The sequence below is a fragment of the Lithobates pipiens genome, unplaced genomic scaffold, assembly GCF_037356315.1.
Source record: "Lithobates pipiens isolate NorthernLeopardFrog02 unplaced genomic scaffold, aLitPip1_a1.2 Scaffold_10, whole genome shotgun sequence".
In the NCBI taxonomy this organism is placed as follows: Eukaryota; Metazoa; Chordata; class Amphibia; order Anura; family Ranidae; genus Lithobates; species Lithobates pipiens.
Window position 1 is genome coordinate 29,618,152 of NW_027507686.1, and position 24,439 is coordinate 29,642,590.

A 24,439-nucleotide genomic window follows, 5' to 3' on the forward strand; every position below is an offset into this window, starting at 1 on the left:
GCTTATGGTTGTGGACGTAGTGCATTTTCTGTGCTGCAGTGAAATATGGGCTAACAGCAGCAAAGGAAGAAATTCCCCAGCATTGGTGTGAGCAAAAAATATCCCTGCATTGTTGACATCACTGGAAGTAAAAAAAAAAGTCAATGTGTCGGTAGTGTGACTGTAAGGAAACCACGCCCCCATGTCAGTGGTGTCACGATACAAAAAAATTGGCCCTGGGTCAGTGGCTTCACCACAGTGAAAGACTGCCCCTGCTTTGGTGGTATCGCACTCGCCTGTCCACAGCAAACTGGTATTGGAGGGAGAAGAGAGCAGAATCCTCCCTGTAGCAGCTAACGAGGACCCTGATACTTCTAACAGGAGGGACAATGCCGTCACTCCTGTCAGTGAGGCAGCTGGAAAATGAAGTGCCTGCAAGCTGCCAGCATGCCCCCCTCTACATAATACCATTGCTCCCAGGGCATGTTCCCCTTTTGTTCCAACCCCCCCCCCCCCCTTCCTTGTCCTGGCCCTGCTTACCTGCTTCTGTTCTGGAAATCTCTGCTGATAATCAGTGTGTATGAGTTCTCCTCTATGATTCTCCTGCCCAGTAATTACCTGCTCAGAAGTCTTTTTGAGGAAAGATCATCTAAGAAATGCAAAGCTTTGATTTTGTATTCTCTTGTAGTCCTTTTATCTATAAAGGTATTGAGCATTCAGTCAAGTTTAGCCAGTCATGATGGATAAAAGTCCAGATCGGGGCTTCCAAGGAAAATCGCAGTGTGACCTAATTTCCCCCTGTGTAGCCTGCACATGTAGAAAGGTTGTAGAAGGCACAGGGTTAATCCACAATTTAGGCCATGTTTTTACCGACCATATTGTTTCATAGGATACTATGCACGCCCAGGTTAGCTGGCCACTTAATCCATCCACTTACTGAATATGAGTCTCTCCTATAGATTGCAGAAGGCATAGGGACTATATAAAATGTGGGCTGTGTTTTTACCGCCAATATTGTCCCATATGGTACTACTCCTGTGTATACCCAGGATAGCTGGTTTCCTAGATCATTTATTTAATACGAGTCTCCTTTATAGATCGCAGAACACAAAGGTTCAATCTAAAATTTGGCCTGTGTATTTTATTTTTTTTGCCACCCATATTGTTGCATAGGATACTATGCATGCCCAGGATATTTGGCCATTTAATCCATCTATTTACTTATTAAATACGAGTCTCGCCGATAGATTACAGAAGGCATAGGGACTACCGGTATATTAAATTTGGACTGTATTTTTAACGCCCACATTGTTCCCCACATACACACACATATATACATTTTGAATCTATGAATCTATTTATCTAGTTAGGATCGACCAGGTTACTGAGGTCATACGGGACAAATAACCAATGGTTGTCTTTGCTGTGTATGAACCATATACCATCCATTGATTTGGTCTTTTTTGTCTCATTCTATACTCCTCCTTTTTCCATCTTTATACCTTGATAGCTTCCCCATGTTTGTAATCAATGTTTTTATTGTGGGGTTAGCTATATTAATACATATATGTCTGAAATTTTATAGCTAAAGGGAAGAAAGGGGGGGAGAGGGGATAGTTAAGTTCGGACCAATTAGTTTCTAATACATATATGTATTTGCATATATATCTACACAGTTCTAATGGAGTAATAGTAAACATACATTTATCTTTAACCATTGGGATATAAATGGGTTATAATGTTTTTAAATGTGGTTTGCTTTCTCTTTTGTATATACACATTTATATATACATTTTTTATACATATTCCATATGTACACACTGTTTCTTGTTTTCTCATAGCACATGAATTGTCTATATTGGTATATATCCATTACTACTGTTAATTATATTTTTAATAGATATCCTTTCAGGTCCGCCTGTCAGTTTTTCAGGCGGACCTGAACGGACGCTCCATAGAGGTCTATGGAGCGTCAAATGTCAGCGGTGACATGTCCGCTGACATCTGACCCGCTCCAACCCGAAAAAGTGTGACGGAGGAAAAACCTACTTTTCCATCCGTCATCGAATCGGGTGACAAAGGACACTGCGGTCCGTCATCATCCGATCTTTCATAGGGGAGAGCGGCACTCTGACAGGCACGTCCCTGCGCAGTGTGCTGAGACAGACCTGTCATTTTCGACGGGGGGATCCCCGCTCTGCAAGCGGATATCCACGGGGCGGATTATCACTGATCCGCCCCGTGTGAAAGAGCCCTTAGTCTTTCTCATTAATGTTTATGTGAATCACATGTGACTAAAAAGAAGTCTGCAATTTAATGATCTGTAATGATCTGTATCACCTGTTACTCTATTAGATAGGTGTATATAAGGAAAACAATTCTGACTTATCTTTGTAATGAATACGCAGCACCTGTTAGTGTGTGAAACACGTCTACTATTTGAACTGTTTGTAACACTTGGGATTTTCATTTATTAAAGCGGGAGTCCGCTGGGAGTTCCGCCGTTTTTTTCTTTAAAAGCCAGCAGCTACAAATACAGCAGCTGCTGACTTTTAAAATAAGGACACTTACCCGTCCAGCACGCCCGCGATGTCGGCACCCGAAGCCGATCTCTCGATCGTCTCTCGGGTGCTGCCACAGCCATCTTGGGTATGGGAATCAGGAAGTGGAGCCTTTCGGCTTCATTTCCCGGTTCCCTACTGCGCATGCGCGAGTCGCGCTGCGCAATAAGGATGGTCCCCGCTGTCTCTGGGATCTGTGTGTTTCCCAGCAGGCAGCGGGGGACTTTCGGAAAGGGGCGTAGATCTATGCCCCTTTCCGCAGAGAGCTATCCCGGAAGTGGGTACAGATACCTGTACTGTACAGGTACCTGCACCCCCCTCCCCCCTGAAAGGTGCCAATTGTGGCGCCGGAGGGGGGGAGGATTCCAATGAGCGGAAGGTCCACTTTAGGGTGGACCTCCGCTTTAAATAAGAATTTTGATGGATCTTGGAGTGCAGCCATTTCTTCAGTGTTGATTGTATGCGGAGGCGAGCCGAGGCGGGCACCCATGATATCATTAGGCTTCCTGTCTCACCTGGAGCAGCGAGTTCTTTTGTTTGAATAGAAAGCCTGCAGTACATTTTATATTGTATTTGCTTTATGGATTAAGGGTGCATGTCCCCTTGGTCTGTCTAGGTGCTGTAACTTCCCAATTAACAAGAAACTTTTTTTTAAAAAATAATTAAATATTTGTTATTCGTATCCTATTCTCCACCTAACTTTGAGTGTTTTTTTTTTTTACTGGAAATAATGCACATTGTTTTGATGAAGTGTAATATTGCAGGCCAGGCAAGAGAAATGAGCTCTCTCTATATTATATCATTACATAATCAAAATGCTCTGCTGCAGATTCTGTGCCTGTGCACTCCCAATTGCAGGTGCTGGCTCCCTAAGGCGTCCGTCTTCTGCTCAACATTCAAACATTGTAGAAAAAAGGAAAGTTGAGGTAAAAGCGGTTATAGAAGTTTTTTTAATTCCCCGTAGTGCAAATTTCAGAATCACATGAATCCTCCACCCTGTTTTACATGGACATTGACAGGAAAAATTAGAGTAAACTTGGTAAGTTCCATGTTACATTATACTTCCGTGTAAAGTGTAACAGATCCACTATACATTGTTATAAATTCAGCATACAAAATGGAAGCTACAGTATTACACTAAAATACTCTGTTACAAAACAAATTTGTCTCAATGTTGTGTCATTTTCCTCAGTCTGGAGGCAATATGTGATGGGAAGTGTCCTCGATGGGACACAGTGAAAGTAAAAACTTGTCTCCAAATGTATCCACTTTTAGGCGATCCCTGAAAACCTTCCTCTTCAGAGAAGCCTGTCCTGCCTCCATCTAACAACTGCACTGCTTTCTCCATTAGTTCCTCCCCCACAGCTATTACCCTTTTGTATAACTTGACCCTCCCTCCTAGATTGTAAGCTCTAACGAGCAGGGCTCTCTGATTTCCCCCTGTATTGAATTGTATTGTAATCGTACTGTCTGCCCTAATGTTGTAAAGTGCTGCGTAAACTGTCGGCACCATATAAATCCTGTATAATAATAATAAAAACCTGATGGGGTTTTAACATGGATTTCAGCTATGGTGTATTTTTACACAGTTATATTTGTCCAGATTGGACCAATGTAATTCTGTATATACCATACCTGGCCGATGCCCCTGGAAGCTGGAAATCACTGAAGTAGACACTGCTACTCCAGAGATTCCCTCTTGCTTCCAGATCCAGCGCTGAGCGGCCAGCCTAATGCAATGTAAACGCTAGAGGTCAGCCGCTCAGCACAGGTGCCATACAGAGAATGTTTTGTATTTTCTGAATGAATACAAAGTGTTCTCTGATTGAATGAGGTGGAGAATTGGGGAGGTGACGTCACGCTCTCCTCACCGTCCAATCAGAGAATGCGTAGCATCCATTCAGAAAATGCGAAGTATTCTTTGAACAGCTGAGCGGCCGGCCTACTGTGTTTGAAATGCGGCAGGCCAGCTGCTCAGAGTGGAACCTGGAAGCAGGTGGAGATCACCAGAGTAATGATGTCTACTTCAGTAATTTCAGCTTTCAGGGGCATCGATCAGGTATGGTACAGAGTACGGTATATACAGAGTTACTTTTGTCCAAGCTACGTATAAAATATCCATACCTGCAATTCATTTTTAGCCTTTCCCTGCTCTATCCAAAATGAAAAAAAAAAAAATCACAAAATTTTATGACTTTAAATATATTTTAACGACTTTGTTGCAGTGAATATGTACATTAACACTCCTCCATGTTAAAAAGTAGTGAAGTCGCTGGCTTGTAATGAATCTAGGCTCTTGTATATTTTGATTACAGAAAAGAAAAATTGGCTTTCCTGCTTATGTGTAGGCGACAAGCCTACTTGAAAACTGTCCTTGGTTTGTTGTGCCACACATTAATCCCAGGCATCTCGCACTGTGCCCAGTAATGTGGCTTCCAAAGTCTCGTGTTTGTATGGTAAAACTGTGGGTGCAAGTCTTGTAATTCCAGAGCAGTTTGTGTAGTCGGAGGGAGTGCCAGGCACTTTTCCTTTGTTGCATGCGGCAATTCCAAACCGCAGTTGGCCATCGTGCATTTGAGCATGGTTTCTGTCATGGGGAAAAGAACGCAAAGTATGACTGATTGGCCTTGGGCAGCTGCAAGTACATTGTAAACATGGCAGCTCATTCAACGCTTTCTGTCTCTGTACGGGTTCATGTTGAATATACACTTAAAATGCCTGAAAGTTTATACCTATTGGCTGGGAGTATGAATGCGTATGACGGTTACTGGAAGCCTTAGACAGCAGGCCCAGAGGCTGGCTGCATAGCTAATCATGCCAAGTCATTGGCACAAGTTACTCTTCAAAAAACAAACACTTTCATTGGCAACAATCCGTTTTTCTCCAAGCAGGAAATTCACATTGGGACGTTATTCTTGTTTGCAGCTATGACAGCTGCTTAGTGTTTTAATTCAGTTTTTTTTTTTTATGGAAAAGTGTGAGAAATAGCTGTGAGTTATCACTTATCCTTTGAAGAAATTCATGCATTTCTTAGAACAGCATTGGTGCTTCCTCCTTTTTCCAAATCAATATATTTTTTTTTATATATGTGCATGGCCTCCATAGTTTGTTAAAAGTAGGCCCGATGCTTGAATGTAAGGACTGTATTCACAAGCTTAGTCAATGAAGATCGAACTACATTTTTCTGAAAAAAAAAAAAAAAATGGTTTCACCTGCCAAACTTGTGTGTTTTCTCTGCAAACAAAACTTGTTATGGAATGCGCATTACTAGCTCCATAACCTACCTTCTCCAAACAGCATTCAGATGATTGCTTTGTGCCAAAAACCTCCACAACTGGAAGACATTATTTATCCCTGGTGGCACTTGCCGTGACCAAGAATCGGTGAGAAAGTACATTTTGAACTGCGTCTTTCTTTTTCAGCAGTACAAATGAAACCAGAAATCATGAGCATTTTCGGAAATCTCAATGCTTTTATCGCGGTCTGATCTGTCCTTGGAAATATCTTTGTATTGGGTCAAGCTCTGTGTGAACCGTTCATATTTTCTGATATCAATCATAAACATGCACATTAGGAAAATAAATATAAGTCTTGCTTATTGATACCAATAAGGTAGGATGTCTACTTCCTGGAGACTCTCCCTATAGAAAACATGACAGGCCTGTCTAGGTGGTATCCACAGAAATGAGACTAGCTGGTCCAGCTTTTGCAGGATGGGTTTGTTTTAAACTATGTCTAAAGTCATACTTTTATTTTTGTTTTGGATAGATTGGAGAGGGATCGGAACGTCTGCCAGGTTTGTATTGCTGCCTGTGCCCCCATTAGGGAGATTCACCCTCTCAATCTGCCCATTTACTATTATTATGAGAGTGAAAGAAATTCTCAAATTTTGGGTTCTCACTAGAACACAACAGAATTAGTTGAGAAATCTTCCAGTGGGGACAACAAGGGATTCCCTGACCATTTCCTCTTAAAGTAATTGTAAACTCAAAAAAAATAAAAATAAAATACAATAAAAAACAACAACCTGCTAAACAAAGGCCTAAAGAGCTAGTATGCATCGCATACTAGCTCATTATGTAATACTTACCTTAGATCAGAGCTGCTGCAGTGGTGCCTGTACACCACTATGACCAGCAATATATCTCTCGGAGTTATTTTCGGGTTTGCGGGCTTCGGCGCTGTGATTCGCCAGAGCCACGATGATGTCATTCCCGCGCATGCGAGCTGGAGCCGCCGGTCATGGCACAGCTCCTTAAGAAATGGCATGAGCGAGCCTATTCTTCCGTGCGCATGTTCGGATGACGGCACATGCAGATACAGTGAATATCTCGTAAACTGCGCACGCTTAGAAGATAGTCACGGTACCTACAGGTAAGCCTTATTACAGGGATGTCCAAACTTTTTTCAAAGAGGGCCAGATTTGATGAAGTTAACATACGCGAGGGCCGACCATTTTGTCTGACATTCTTTGAACCATTAAAATTCAGTCTAAGTGTGTTCATCCAAGCACTAATACACTTCCCCACAAGAATTCTCCTGCCTTTGTGGCTGTGTGTGGTAAAGAGATGAACTCAAGTGTATTATTTGGATACACCGTATTTATTGGCGTATAACACGCACCTTCACTTTAAGAGGGAAGCTTCAGGGAAAGAAAACTTAACATTTTAAATAAAGAACTGTGAAGCAAAATAAGGATCAGTGCCCTGCAGACCCACAATTGTGAGGAATGCAGCTCCCACCATTGCCAGGAATGCAGCCCCACCATTTCCAGGAATGCAGCCCCACCATTTCCAGGAATGCAGCCCCACCATTGCCAGGAATGCAGCCCCACCATTGCCAGGAATGCAGCCCCACCATTGCCAGGAATGCAGCCCAACCATTGCCAGGAATGCAGCCCCACCATTGCCAGGAATGCAGCCCCACCATTGCCAGGAATGCAGCCCCACCATTGCCAGGAATGCAGCCCCACCATTGCCAGGAATGCACCCACCATTGCCAGGAATGCACTCACCATTGCCAGGAATGCAGCCCCACCATTGCCAGGAATGCAGCCCCACCATTGCCAGGAATGCACCCACCATTGCCAGCAATTCACTCACCATTGCCAGGAATGCAGCCCCACCATTGCCAGGAATGCAGCCCCACCATTGCCAGGAATGCAGCCCCACCATTGCCAGGAATGCACTCACCATTGCCAGGAATGCAGCCCCACCATTGCCAGGAATGCAGCCCCACCATTGCCAGGAATGCAGCCCCACCATTGCCAGGAATGCACTCACCATTGCCAGGAATGCACTCACCATTGCCAGGAATGCACTCACCATTGCCAGGATTGCACTCACCATTGCCAGGAATGCAGCCCCACCATTGCCAGGAATGCAGCCCCACCATTGCCAGGAATATATGCACCATTGCCAGGAATGCACCCACCATTGCCAGGAATGCACCCACCATTGCCAGCAATTCACTCACCATTGCCAGGAATGCAGCCCCACGATTGCCAGGAATGCACTCACCATTGCCAGGAATGCACTCACCATTGCCAGGAATGCAGCCCCACCATTGCCAGGAATGCAGCCCCACCATTGCCAGGAATGCACCCACCATTGCCAGGAATGCAGCCCCACCATTGCCAGGAATGCAGCCCCACCATTGCTAGGAATTCACTCACCATTGCCAGGAATGCTGCCACCATTGCCAGGAATTCACCCACCATTGCCAGGAATGCACAAACAAATTGCCAGGAATTCACCCACCATTGCCAAGAATGCAGCCACCATTGCCGGGAATGCATCCACCATTGCCGGGAATGCAGCCACCATTGCCAGGAATTTCACCCACCATTGCCAGGAATTTCACCCACCATTGCTAGGAGTGCACCCACCATTGCCAGCAATTCACTCACCATTGCCAGCAATGCAGCCCCACCATTGCCAGGAATGCAGCCCCACCATTGCCAGGAATGCAGCCCCACCATTGCCAGGAATGCAGCCCCACCATTGCCAGAAATGCACCCACCATTGCCAGTTATTCACCCACCATTGCCAAGAATGCAGCCACCATTGCCAGGAATGCATCCACCATTGCCGGGAATTTCACCCACCATTGCTAGGAATGCACCCACCATTGCCAGCAATTCACTCACCATTGCCAGGAATGCAGCCCCACCATTGCCAGGAATGCAGCCCCACCATTGCCAGAAATGCAGCCCCACCATTGCACCTAGAGGCAATTCAGTTCGCATTGTGCACTATACAAGTATTTCATTCATTCATTCATTGCCAGAAATGCAGCCCCACCATTGCCAGAAATGCAGCCCCACCATTGCACCTAGAGGCGATTCAGTTCGCATTGTGCGCTATACAAGTATTTCATTCATTCATTGCCAGAAATGCAACCCCACCATTGCCAGGAATGCAGCCCCACCATTGCCAGAAATGCAGCCCCACCATTGCCAGAAATGCAGCCCCACCATTGCCAGAAATGCAGCCCCACCATTGCCAGGAATGCAGCCCCACCATTGCCAGGAATGCAGCCCCACCATTGCCAGGAATGCACCCACCATTGCTAGGAATTCACTCACCATTGCCAGGAATGCTGCCACCATTGCCAGGAATTCACCCACCATTGCCAGGAATGCACCCACCATTGCCAAGAATGCAGCCACTATTGCTGGGAATTTCACCCACCATTGCCAGGAATGCAGCCACCATTGCCAGGAATGCACCCACCATTGCCAGGAATGCAGCCCCACAATTGCAATTGCCAGGAATGCACCCACCATTACCATCAGTGCAGCCATGGAGGGCAGGACAAGCGCCAAAAACATCCTACAGGAGAATCTCCTGTTTACACAACGGCCACCCACCATTGCCAGGAATTTCACCCACCATTGCCAGGAATTTCACCCACCATTGCCAGGAATTCACCCACCATTGCCAGGAATGCAGCCCCACCATTGCCAGGAATGCACCCACCATTGCCAGTAATGCACTCACCATTGCCAGGAATGCACCCACCATTGCCAAGAATGCAGCCACCATTGCCAAGAATGCAGCCACCATTGCCAGGAATGCATCCACTATTGCCGGGAATGCAGCCACCATTGCCAGGAATTTCACCCACCATTGCCAGGAATTTCACCCACCATTGCCAGGAATGCACCCACCATTGCTAGGAATTCACCCACCATTGCCAGGAATGCAGCCCCACCATTGCCAGGAAAGCAGCCACCATTGCTGGGAATTTCACCCACCCTTACCAGGAATGCTGCCACCATTGCCAGGAATGCACCCACCATTGCCAAGAATGCTGCCACTATTGCTGGGAATTTCACCCACCATTGCCAGGAATGCAGCCACCATTGCCAGGAATGCACCCACCATTTCTAGGAATTCACTCACCATTGCCAGGAATGCACCCACCATTGCCAGGAATGCAGCCCCACAATTGCAATTGCCAGGAATGCACCCATTACCATCAGTGCAGCCATGGAGGGCAGGACGAGCGCCAAAGACATCCTACAGGAGAATCTCCTGTTTACACAACGGCCTCTTTAAGAGAAAGTCCCACCTTTGATGGACAGAACAGTCGTCCAATGGCAGAGACGGGACTTCCTATTACAGAGGCTGCCGTGTAAACAGGAAATTCTCCTCCTGTGTGCACTGCACTCATCCCGCCTCCTCCCTCCGAGGCAGCCGGACTATATATCTTTTGTGGCCCCGGCGCTGGGAGATCGCCGGGGGCCACAAAAGATATATATGTTTAAATAACCAGGTGGGCCGTTCAAAACCGGATCGCGGGCCGCGATTGGCCCACGGGCCAGACTTTGGACATGCCTGCCTTATTATATGCTTACCTGTAGGTAAAAGTGGTGTAACAGGGTTTGCAACCGCTTTAAGTCCTGTTTTGCATATGGAACAGGAAGTGAAGGGAAATCTCCCCAAAGAAACACAGATGGCAAAAAAACTGACAGGGGTTATAAACACCCCCACCCCTTGCTCTAAGAGAAATAAAAAAAGGCTTGCCTTTAGTTCTACTTTAAGTTGCATACTTGCAGTTGCAGAGATGGTGCTGGTCATTGTACTGAAGCCAGGCGAGCCTTGACTCCGCATAACTTGTGGTGAAGCACAAGTTACAGTGCTCTGGGCCTTTTCCATTTAGATGAGCCTTTGAAGTTTTCTAAAGATTGTTTCAATAAGGCATGGGAAATTCCAGTTACTCTGAACAAGCCCTTGTCATTTGCAGGCCTGTTGATGCCCGGCGCACAGACCTTCCCAGCGTTTGTTGTTCTTTGGGAGCCATGTCAGAGGCTGAGTGATTTTCTCATAGAGAAAACAGCTTCTCTCTTTGTTTTCCTTTCACAAAGAAAGCACGATCTGTCAGGGGGCTCGAAAAGGCCAGACGTTTGATTGTTTGTTCGAGAAGTGTAAAATCAGTGTTATTAATACATTTCTAAAGCCTCTTATCAGTTTAATCACTGTTTCTATACTTGCAAGTGTGATAATAACACAGAAAGTTGATATTATGAAAGCTGACAGGATGTGACCACTAATTTGTTCCTTTTTTTTGGCCCTTTTGTAAGGATTATGACTAATTTGAAAGTGTTACAGCCCCTCCACACTTGCTATTCACTGACCCATACCTTGTAATGGTGGCCAAAGACAGCACAGTCATGAGCCATTTTCCTTATCTCAGGCACTGGTTAGGATAATCAAGCTGTTTTGCTCTCCTAGGTGGTAATATGAAGCAGTTCGGTTAGATGAAGAGAGCTATTTTCACTCATCTTTTTGCTGCAGAGCAGAGAAAATGACCAATGTACTGTAGTCTAAACCAGTGGTTTCCAAACTGTGGCCCAGGGGCCAGATACGGCTCTTTGTTTGCCTTTATCCAGCTATTCCTTTCACTGACACCAAGGTTGGAGCACTATTCCTCCCACTGTTACAATGATGGGGCACTATTCCTTCTACCGATACAAACATTGGGGCACTATTCCTCTTACTGACTCCAAGGATGGTGCACTATTTCTTCCACTGATACCAATGATGGAGCACTATTCCTTCCACTGACACCAATGATGGGGCACTATTCCTTCCACTGAAACCAATGATGGAGCACTATTCCTTCCACTGACACCAATGATGGGGCACTATTCCTTCCACTGACACCAATGATGGGGCACTATTCCTTCTACTGATACAAACATTGGGGCACAATTATGGGGCATTATTCCTTCTACTGATACAAACATTGGGGCACTATTCCTCTTAGTGACTCCAAGGATGGTGCACTATTTCTTCCACTGACACCAATGATGGAGTACTATTCCTTCTACTGACATAAACATTGGGGCACTATGCCTCTTACTGACACGAAGGATGGGGTGCCATTCCTCACAACAATGTTGGGGAACTATTCCTTCCACTGACACAAACAATGGGGTACTATTTCTCCCACTGACACCAATGATGGAGCACTTTTCCTCCCACTGGAATCAATGATAGGGCACTATTCCTTCTACTGACACCAATGATAGGGCACTATTCCTTCTACTGACACCAATGATGGGGCACTATTCCTTCAACTGACACAAACATTGGAGCACCATGCCTCTTACTGACACCAGGGATGGGGCACTATTCCTTCCACTGACACCAACAAAGGAGCACTGTTCCTCCCACTGACACCAATGATGGAGCACTATTCCTCACACTGACCCGAATAATGGGGCACTACTCCTGCCAATGACACCAATGATGGGTCACTATTCCTCCCCTAATACCAAAGATTTTCTACTCCTACTAGCCACAGTCCAACCCCCTTAAAATCTGAAGAGTAATAAACTGACCCTTTATTTAAAAAGATTGGCGACCCCTGGTCTAAACCTTTTATGAGCATTGGGCAAGGATTACAAGGGGTCCTGGTGCTCTGACAATGAACAAGTTTGAATAGACAGCTCATATGACTGGTCTTCTCAAGCGCCATGCTCCTTTGTTCATTATAAAATGCGAGATTGTCATCAAGAACAGTCATTCAGGCAAGTGTTACCTCTATTCTGTGGAGATCCTTTTTGTTTATGGTTGTGATGTAATATGCTTAAAATCACAAAATGACCTTATCAGTCTGTCTGATAGCAAACTTTACCATGCCTTTCTATGTGGCCTTTCATTTAATCTTTGTTGTATACAGAACACGTTACAGTATATTGACACAGCCCTCCAAAAATTTGTTTCTACGTCACATAAAACAGTTGAGTTCAAAAGACTACATGGCTATAACATACAGTTAGTTGTACCCTAATATTACAAGAGATTTAATTAGCATTTTCAGCCATACATAATAAATAATGTATTTAGTGTAACATTTATTTAAAATAAACATCTTCAAATACAGTGAATGTCTGCAACACGCAAGACCTTAATGTAACACTTGTATAAACATCTATTGTAGTTGCCGAAATCATGATAAAAAAAGGTTGTTTTTTTTTTTTTTTACTTTCCTGTTGCTGTCCTTTGAAGTTTCTAAATGGGTAAAAGCCATTGTTTATTCCACTCCATTGGCATTGTCCCTAATTTAGTGTGATTACCGGAGGCATACGAGACAAATCATTCTGTACCTTTCATGAACCAAAAAAGTGAAAGCCACTCAATCAATTTAGATTTGGCAGAAGGTACGCGTGAATGGCGCCATTCGCAGCAGATGAACAACACAAATATCCTCCAGCATCCTCCAGTCCTGCTAACCAGTAAAGAGAACCTAAAACCAGTTCGGCTTCTAATGTGAAGATTAAAACCAACTTTCTTAATTGCACACAATTGTATATAAAATGAAGCCACACTGCCACAAAGCGTGGCCATTTGTAAGCAGACACAATCCAACTGCAGCATTTAAACAAATAGCTCCATTACTGGGGGGACTCTGCTAAGGTTAGCACTAAGCCATTGGCGTGCCATTTTGCATATCATGGTTGTCTGACATGTTGAAAAATATTGCAGCTGATAGACAGCCATCCTCTTAAAGTATAAGTTCACCTTTGGGAACATGTTGCATGTTCCACCCGTTTTTGGGGTGGAACGTATAACATGTTCCCAATGCTGCAGATTTGAGTGGGGATATCTGAATAATGCCTGCAGCTACAGACATCATTCAGATATTGTCTCTTTCATCCGGAAATTCCCTACACCCTAAGAATAATCACAGCCCCTTGATCGTTCTTATGGGTGGCAAGAGGAGACGCCCCCTAATGCCACCCTCTGGTGCTTCTACTGACTCACCACTGCCATCGATGAGTCAGAGACAGGATCTGCCATCCCCGGATGTTTACCATAGAGATTTCCAGCGGACCAGATGGTCACCAGAGTCTCTATGATCGTTCGGAGGCTGGCACGATGCCACGACGTTCATTCAGACAGCGCCGCCTCCTCGGCTGTGAAGCCTAGAGGTGAGATGTGGGGTCTTATTGACTCCATAGCTCACTGTAGAGAGAACCATGCCATATTCCTATTACAATGGATGTTTACATTTCTCGTAATAGGAATAAAAGTGATCAAAAAACATTTTTTTTTAAACTAAAAAAAAAAGTAAAATTAACAATAATAAAAAAAAAATAATTAAAGCGCCCCTGTCCCCATGTGCTCGCACGTAGAAGCGAATGCATACATAAGTTCTGCTCAAATATGAAAACGGTATTCAAACCACACATGTGAGTTATCAATGCGAACATTGGCACGAGAGCAATAATTCTAGCCTTAGACCTCCTCTGTAATTCAAAACATGCAACCAGTAAAAAAATTTAAAGCGTCACCTATTGGGATTTTTAAATACCGAAGTTTGGCACCATTCCATGAACGTGTGCAATTTTGAAGTGTGACATGTTAGGTATCTATTTGGTTTAACCTTATCTTTCACATTATACAAACAAATTGGGCTAACTTTACAGTTTTTTTTTTTGTTTGTTTGTTTTTTTAAAGCATTAAACTGTTTTTTTCCCCCCAAAAAAACTTGTTTTAAAAATTGCTGCGCAAATACCGTGCTAGAAAACCATCTTAAATGGACTGTAGTTTCTGCCTGTGTCTTACGGTGATATGGTGTAACTGGAAAAGAGTACAATGTACAACATATTCATCATACATCTCTACAATAAAAATAAATTTCCCTATCCCTCTAAAAAAAACACTGCATGTATTAAAAAACACATTTTGCTCTGCGAGAAATCCAGGGAGTTCCTGACTTCCTGGTTGAGCTTTCAACACAATCCTGCTCAGTTCTTCTCAGCTGGACTACAGAACTCTTCTCTACTCCTCTGTGGTCTGCAGAGAAGAACTTAAATTTAAAGCTTGTTAAATTTCAGTGCTGCAGAGACAAAATTGTCAACTGAAACAGGAGATTAGGAGCTTCCTGGATGTCTGTCAGGTTCACAGGTAATTTTCTGTTTCTGCATCTTTTTTGAAGGGATTATACATGCAGAAATGTGCATATATTGCAGAGATGTATTGAAAATATTTTTTCCTTCAGCTCAGATATGCATTTTAAGCCCCTGTACACACGGTCAGAGATTTCGACAACCAAATCCGTCGGATTTTGTCCGTCGGATCTTGTCCGAAACTGTTGCATACACACAGTCGGACAAAGTTGTCGAAAAATCTGATCTTTCAGAACGTGATGACGTAATTTCGTTACGATGGGACTACATTCAGGCTAGTAGCCATTAGCTTTGATGTAGGAATTTGATCTGAGCATGCGTGGCACTTGGTCCGATCAAAATTCTCTACACATGATCGGAGTATGTCCGACCGGCCCAGTTGGTCGGGAAATATTTCCAACAAGTTGGAAAATTGGGTCCGACGGATATTCAGACGGAATCAGTCCGATGCATACCACACACAGTCGGATTATCCGACAACACGGTCCGATAGGACACATTTCGACGGATTCTCCGACCGTGTGTACAAGGGCTAAGACTACAGGAGATATTGAGAGTCACACAAGAGGGCAGCGATGACTTGTTCTAAGGTTAGATTACATGTAAGTTGTTCATTCTGTATTTAGCTCTCAATCAATTTGTTATATGGCTAGGATGATTAGCTGGTGAGTATTTTGTCTTTCAGGGATTGTTTGTACTTCCTGTTTGTTCTTGGCATCCTTCTTTTTACTGTCAGAAACAAACAAGTTAACTTTCCTAACACACCCCATTATATAAAGCTTTCAGTTTTATGACTCGCTCCCTCATTAACCATATTTTGTGTAATTGTCTCAGGCTGCACTGTCGCCTTGCTTTGTGAAAAGGAAGTTTTCAATGCAGAGAAAATATTTGGTGGGTCTGTTCTGTGTGCATGGTTACTTGGCACACTGTCCAGCTATAACAGATGTTTCTGGCCTTTTATGTGCTTGGTTCATATGTAAATGTCGAAGAAAAACTGCCAATCCATTAATTTTTCTTGGGACTATAACAATCGCCTATGAAATATTTGCGACTTATGGAGATTTTGAGCTGTTACTCCTGTCCCACCCCGGTAATTAAGTGAGCCTGTGATCATCTCTACTAAAGAAAACAAGAACTGGCTGCTGTAGTCACGTAAGAGCTAAAAGTCTAGCTTGGTTAAAGGTTTATACACACAAGTCTGAGTACTTCACCATTTAGTGAAAATGCAGCCACTGTGGATAGAGCTATCAGTTTTCAAGGCTGAATTTTTAGACTAATGATGCCCCAAAGCCTGCACCCTTTCTGTAACCATCCCTAGCCTTGCTGCCAGTTTATTCTGCTGAGTTTCATTGATTTGCTGTGGTAAACATCTAAGTTATGTTCACTACAGTCATTGTGTTCTCTCAGAACCTATTTTTGGGAACCCAAAGTTTCAACCAGGCCATAACTCATCACCCTTTTCTGTGGTAGACCAGGAAAGTTCTGCCTCACATAGGCAACCTCATAGAGGGGGATGAGATGATGATACTAGATCGGGGGTCAAGAATGGCAGACAATGGTGGATAACTTGTCTTCGCTTAAATCAAATTTTAAAGCTGGCTATACATGAATTGAAATTCAGCCACTTCAGCAGGGCTGGACATATTTTGATACAGGTATGGGCTGGGTGCTTGTGGAGAAGTTGATCTACCGATCAACATCTGTACAATTGTCCTGTGTGAAAATTTCTGTTCAATGAGCACTGCCAGCTATAGCTGGTAGCACTGATCAGTGTGTTTGGATGGCAGAGGAGTCTCCAGCCTGTCAGTGGGGAGCTTGAATGTGTGCATGGGGGAATGGAGTCTTTTTTTGGTTGAAAGAAAGAAAAAATGACTAATGTATGGTCAACTTAAAATGGAGTTCCAGGCTTTTTATCAACTCTTGACTTTTTTTTTTTCCTGCAGTGCAAATAACTTTTTTTGTGCTTTTAATTTCAATACATTTTTATTGAATATTTCACATAGGAAAAAACAGAGCAGTTGGTGATAACAGTAATACATGTTAACATATAGTCCATAACAAAAGGTCATACATGAGTGCGCCAGAACCATTAACATTATAACTGATATCAATAAGTAAAAGAGGTAGCTGAGCCTCCCTCCTCCCCACGACACCCCTCCTGGGATCAATCTGCGTCATGAGGCGAAGGGCCGCCCGGGCCACCCACCAAGGGCTCTCGAAGGAAATCACATGCGTTGGCAGCTTTGGATTCTGAGCATGATTCCTAAGAGAGATCTTATTTTACGGTATAAGCAAATCAACCTTAAAAATTTGCCATATAAGAAGTCACAAGAATATTATGGCTATAAATTAAGCTCTTGGATTACCAGGTCAAACAAATTCAGGTGTGTAATGGGGGGTAGCTTGGCGTTCCATATAGATCCAGTTAAGGTGAGCCACTTTGGAGTATATGACTGAGAGTTGTTAAAGTTGGGTCGGCCTGGTAATACCAAAGCAGGTTCGGTAGTCCCACTCCTCGCTTTTCGCTTGTGGATTAGAATACAGGGCACCTTTTACATTCATGAAGCTATTACCAAAGCCCCAGTGTTTCAAAATATGCATTAAAAATGACCAGGACACTGAGTCAAAAGCCTTCTGTAAATTCAAAGATAACAGAAAGTCCATTTAAGGGGGTCCACCATCCCAGCGGGAATTGAGCAGAGAAATTATGTCAACTTCTAATTTGATCCAGACCCTGTCTTTCGGGTATGAACCCGACCTGGTCCTTATGGACATAGAATCCAATAAAGGCGGAAATATGGTCTGCTAGGATCTTCATCAGGATTTTGAGGTCGTTATTTATTAAAGATATGGGGCGATAGTTGGTGTCTAAGCTAGGGTCCTTGCCGGGTTTGGGGATTACTGAGATAAAAGCCAAATTCAGGGATTTGTCTATTGGGGTCAATTGGAACAAGATTTATATGATTTGCTCAGGGACACGGACACGTGTTCCCAGATCCCCAGAGTTTGCCTTGTTTCAAAGGACTGACCTTGATCTTCCTTGATACATGAGATGATTATTATTGAATATTTTGTTAACAACTAATATAACAATAGTGAAGTGTTGGAAAAAAACGACTATGTCTGACGACGATGTCAAATATAATTTGAACTGGGTGATGATTAATGACAGACTCTTGTGCATTTTTCAAAGCAATTAAAAGAAACTTGAGAAAACTTGGGACCTGTAGATTCATTATACTTCGTTGCCTTGCACTGCATTCACTTTTAAAGCAAAGCATTAAAAACACAGTAAATATACACTATGTGGTTTCATAGAATGTATATTGCAAAAATAATCAATAATCAACACACATGCATTTTCCAACACACTGATGTGAACAGACCTGAAGGTCACGCTTTCTTGCCCATTTATAAGATTCTCTTCTGTCCAGACATTCACGTTTCACTGAGCCATGAGGATAGCAATGGAAAATCCTAATTACATGAAACAATCTTTCCAGGGACAAACTCTGGATCTGGGAAATCAGTGTATATCAGGTAGTTCAGGCAATCGGACAATGCCCAGCAACCCCACATTAGAAGTTATTCAGCATTCTAGGCTATGAAGAACTGCAAATACCAGCAAGTCCAACCAGAAGGTACTATGCTGCAGATCCTTCACAGCTGAAAATCAGCAGGTTGTCTCCATCCTGAATACATCATCCATAGTCACCTTTCTAATGCTCCATACAATACACAGCCCCCACTCTATTGGACCACCTCAGGCAGCCATGACTGGGGATCTCCACATCCAGCTCCACTTTCTCCTGATCCTCCTCCCCATACAAGGCCTCAGTAGATGAGCTCAGGGCTTTATCCTGCAGCTAGGGAAGACTACCCCCACTCTCCTGCCACCCTCCACACTGTGTGAGACACTGGATGCCCTAGCTCAGGCCCAGGCTAAGCTCTCCAGCCCTTCCTATGCTGTGACTGAGCAGCTCACAGCATGTAAGGGCACAGCTGATGATTGTGCGCCGAGGAAGGCCTGCGTGTCCTAAGGGAAGACACCTCCAGGCAGTGAAAGGGCTAACAAAAGCAAAGGTTCCAGGACTCGCTTCCAGGAGAATTCCTAGTCATCATGGCGACCTGGCGCCTGGGACTTGTTGAACCCTGTAGTAGATCATTTTTGCTACAATGTTTTAATCCCTAATGAAGGGAGAGTTTTGCCCCCGAAACGAGTTGATACCTTTTGCCTTGCCATTGTTACCTGTGATTGTAATAAAGGACTTTGGACTCTTGAGATAAAAGTTAGGTGCTCTTTCTTGACTCATCTAAACCATCTACATTTTATAGCTGTCAGTGAAGGTGAGGGGGAATCTGTCAATATGGACTGCATTCAATGGTAAGATTTTCTGTATTGAAAATGTGTCAATAAAAATGTGTATGAATATACATATACACACACATATCCTTTTTTTGGACATGGATCCCTTTTGGTAGTCTTTGCAGTTCTCCAAGTATAATAATAATAATAATTCATACTCATCCTCTTTACGGAACCAGATTTATTTTATGGATAATACTTTGTGTCAACTTGGAGCTGACTATTATGATTGTGCTTTCCTCCTCTTCCTATACAGTAGCCGACTAATTGATCCTCACTCCGGCTGCTTCAGATGTGCTTTGCTAACACAGCTTGAGCGGGCCGACATCCAACTATAAGAGATTTAACGTGCCATCTCTCATAGGATCCCGCAGTAACTTGTCTCCGGGACATGTGTCTGTTCCCTTACGTCATGGAGGAGTACAACATAGAGAACAGCATTTTTTGGGGGTTTATGGAGCTCGGAGGACATTCCTTGGACAAACTATTTAACAGACTGTATGATTATTCTACTGTCCCCCTACGGCTTTTTTATGAGTACGGTTGTTTCTAAGCTGCTGCAAACAGGTGCTAAATGAAGATTATTGCTGCCAATTATAGGTTGTGATTAATGAGAGTTGTCAGTAGAGGCAGCAGCAATGAAAGGGAATAAGCAGCTTTTTAAATCCCTTTTAAGATCCTTTCAATGCGGCTTTGCCTATAACTGAATAATGTGCCGGGCCATATTTTCAGTTATTTGCCAGTGCAATTTGTAGTCTATTGTACGCCCTCAAGTGAATGACATCAGCTTAATTCCTTATATTTATCAGATCCTGCTCGAGGTCAGTCATGTGCACGCATAGCTAAATAGTCCCATGTGTATCTCTTTCAACTTTTTGTTTAAATAGGAAATTGGTCTAATTGAAAGCCAGGATATTGTTTTAAAATGGGGAACGCTTGATGTGCCCAGATGAACACGTTTACCTAGTTTTCTTTCAATGGAAAATAAGCCATTCTTCAGGAGCCTTAAGTGATGAATGCGCCCTTAAAACAACTGTTGTAATGTTTAACCAAATGCCTATTGGGCAATTTTACCCCCTTCCTGCCCATGCCAATTTTCAGCTTTCAGCGCTGTTGCAGTTTGAATGAAAATTGCACAGTCATGCTACACTATGCCCGTATGAAATTGTTTTTAATTTTTTTCACACAAATATAGCTTTCTATTGGTGTTTTTTAATTTTTTTGCTAAACAAATGAAAAAAGACCAACAATTTTGTATAAAGTTTTTAAAACAGGTAATTTTTCTCCTTCACTTATGTGCGCTGATGAGGTTGCACTGATGGGCACTGAGGAAGCTGCACTGATGGGCACAGCTAGGCTGTACTGTTTAGGCGGCACTGGTGGGCACTGTTGAGGCTGCACTGATAGGCAACACTGATGGGCATTGATAGGTGGCACTGATGGGCACGGATAGGTGATACTGATAAGGAGGCACTTGTTGGCAGCACTTTTGGACACTGATTGACAGCACTGGTGGGCACTGGTTGGCTGCATTGGGGGGCACTGTTGGGACTTGTGTTTACATCGTGATCAGCTGTGATTGGACACAGCTAATCACATGGTAAAGAGCCGCTGTGATTGTCACTTTACCCCGATCTGTGATCAGCTGTGTCCTAAGGACACAGCAATCTGAAAGTGCATGGGAGGATGGCCATAGATGCCCTCCCGGCAACGTGAGCATGCTCTGTAGCCGTGTTTCGGCTATAACGTGGGCAGGGAGAGGTTAAAGCCAAACAGATCTTTTCATTTAAATCTCTTAATTATATTCCAAGTGCATTAAAATATAAGGTACGCAAAGTCTTAAAGCTTGTTTTCTTTATAAAACCACCATAAGCCTAGTGAAGTGGAAAGCCTGTTCCCTGCAAGTATGCTGTGGTGTGGAAGTAGTGGTCTTTCTGCAGAGGTCTGACGCACCTTCTACACAGATCAAGCTAGAGCTTTTCATTTAGCAGGGAGTATCAGTTTTGCTGTTTGCAGAGCTCTTGCTCTGACTCAGAAATGGATGAGTTAGACCTCCGCAGGGAGAGCGCTGCTTCCACACAAGAGCAAGGATCCTTCTCTACACATGCTGGCAGGGGAACGATCCAAAAAATTTATGAAAAATACCACTTTCGAATCAATGGTACGATAATCGGATTGTATATAAGAAAAATATATACATTTTGTATATACTATGTACATTACAAGGATTCTGAAGAAATTGCTGTGTTTTTGACCATGCCCATGGGCAAAGTGAGTCTAATGGGAGTGTTTTTTATAATTATCAATCAGCTGTGCACCTGCACAGCTCCAATGAGAAAAAATTGCAGGGTCTGCATGGCTTTAGACATGATTTCCTATTGGGAGTACCTTACCAAAAATGACATTTTTGTTGCAGGGGATGACTGAAATCTGAATTTTATCTTAGTGCAGACTTCTGGAAAAATCAATGGGCCAATCACACAAGCAGGAAATTATGTTTGGGGGGGGGGGGAGCGTTTTGTATACATTCTGTGTACAGAACATCACCAGGTTGCCATATTGCATTGCATTTCATAGAAAGTTACAGAGCAGCAGATTGAAAAGGAAAGGTCATTTTTAATAACATTCAATTACACTACGACTTGTGTCGCAATTGTATACTATATATATATATATATATATATATATATATATATATATATATATATATATATATATATATATATATATATATATATATATATATATATATGATTGTTTTAGTTTTTTTCTCCACAAAGTGGAGTTACCCTTTAGGGATAAAGGGTGTAGCTTTTATGAAAAGTGAAGCTGTTATTGTATAGTCCTGTATTGTTATAGTGTGTACTATTTAGTTTATTGCACTTTGAATCCATTTTAAGTGTGGTTCTACTTTAAACAATGAGAACACCAACACAGTGGGACATAAACAAGTAAACACTTAGGCCGCGTACACACGCGCGGACTGTTTGCCCAACCTTGTTCGTCAAACAGTTTCGGCAAACAGTCCGCTCAAAATTTGCATGAGCGGACTTGCCCACACACGAGCGGACTGTTTCAACGAACTGTTTGCCAAACAGTCCGCTCAACTTTTGAAATGAACGGACTCGCCCACGTAAGGCGGAGGCAAATCCGCCCATTTCGAGCGCATGTACAGGTAGGCGGGGCCCGCGAAGGAGACGTCGCGGGCTCCGCCGCCTGGAATGGGCTTAAAGGGGAACCCCAACGCCGAAAAAAATCGGCGTGGGGGTTCCCCCAAAGTCCACACCAGACCCTTGTCCGAGCACGCTACCCGGCCGGCCAGGAAAGGGGGGCGAGCGAGCGCGCCCCCCCTCCTGAGCCGTACCAGGCCTCGTGCCCTCAACATGGGGGGGTGCCTTGGGGAAGGGGGGGCCGCGCTACCCCCCACCCCAAAGCACCTTGTCCCCATGTTGATGAGGACAAGGGCCTCTTCCCGACAACCCTGGCCGTTGGTTGTCGGGGTCTGCGGGCGGGGGGCTTATCGGAATCCGGGAGCCCCCTTTAAGAAGGGGGCCCCCGGATACCGGCCCCCCACCCTATGTGAATGAGTATGGGGTACAATGTACCCCTACCCATTCACCTGTGAAATAAAGTACAAAAAAAAACACAACACAGGGGAAAAAATATTTTATTGCACAGCTCCGGGGGTCTTCAGTCTTCGGGGGTCTTCTCGCCGGACTCCTCCGCTATGTGTGTGTAGCTCTTTTACTAGCGGAGGAGTCCGGCTTTCTTCCTCCCCGCCGCCGGCCTCTTCTCCCGACTTCGGGGGTCTTGTCCCCCTCTTCGGTTCTTCTGCCGGGCCACCGCGCCTTCTTGTAGCTCTTTTACAGGCGGTGGCCCGGTCTTCTGTCGCCGCTGCCTTCCGTTCTTCTGTCGCCGCCTTCGGTTCTTCTGCCGGGCCACCGCGCCTTCTTGTAGCTCTTTTACAGGCGGTGGCCCGGTCTTCTGTCGCCGCTGTCGCTGTCGCCGCCTTCCGTTCTTGTTCTTCTTCTTGTTCTTCTTCTTCTTCTCCAGGCGATGTTGACACGTCGCTCCCTCCGGCCGGAATGCCAGGGACACGCTCCGCTGCCACTTATATAGTGACAATGGGGCGGTGTCACATGGTATATGTCACATGGGTTGGTCACATGGTGACCCCGCCCCCTTACGATGTCATAGTCCCCATGTGACATCAACCCATGTGACCAACCCATGTGACATATACCATGTGACCCCGCCCCATTGTCACTATATAAGTGACCGCACAGCGCGGCTCTGGCATTCCGGCCGGAGGGAGCGACGTGTCAACATCGCCTGGAGAAGAAGAAGAAGAACAAGAAGAAGAACAAGAACGGAAGGCGGCGACAGCGACAGCGGCGACAGAAGACCGGGCCACCGCCTGTGAAAGAGCTACAAGAAGGCGCGGTGGCCCGGCAGAAGAACCGAAGGCGGCGACAGAAGAACGGAAGGCAGCGGCGACAGAAGACCGGGCCACCGCCTGTAAAAGAGCTACAAGAAGGCGCGGTGGCCCGGCAGAAGAACCGAAGAGGGGGACAAGACCCCCGAAGTCGGGAGAAGAGGCCGGCGGCGGGGAGGAAGAAAGCCGGACTCCTCCGCTAGTAAAAGAGCTACACACACATAGCGGAGGAGTCCGGCGAGAAGACCCCCGAAGACGGAAGACCCCCGGAGCTGTGCAATAAAATATTTTTTCCCCTGTGTTGTGTTTTTTTTTGTACTTTATTTCACAGGTGAATGGGTAGGGGTACATTGTACCCCATACTCATTCACATAGGGTGGGGGGCCGGTATCCGGGGGCCCCCTTCTTAAAGGGGGCTCCCGGATTCCGATAAGCCCCCCGCCCGCAGACCCCGACAACCAACGGCCAGGGTTGTCGGGAAGAGGCCCTTGTCCTCATCAACATGGGGACAAGGTGCTTTGGGGTGGGGGGGCCGCGCGGCCCCCCCTTCCCCAAGGCACCCCCCCATGTTGAGGGCACGCTGCCTGGTACGGCTCAGGAGGGGGGGCGCGCTCGCTCGCCCCCCTTTCCTGGCCGGCCGGGTAGCGTGCTCGGACAAGGGTCTGGTGTGGACT

At 44.8% G+C, this 24,439-nt stretch overlaps 1 protein-coding gene across 5 annotated transcripts in view; it reads left to right on the forward strand.

The window, feature by feature from the left end:
• Positions 1 to 24,439, forward strand: part of BANP (BTG3 associated nuclear protein) — a 587,215-nt gene that overhangs the window by 160,732 nt on the left and 402,044 nt on the right. The window lies entirely within an intron of this gene.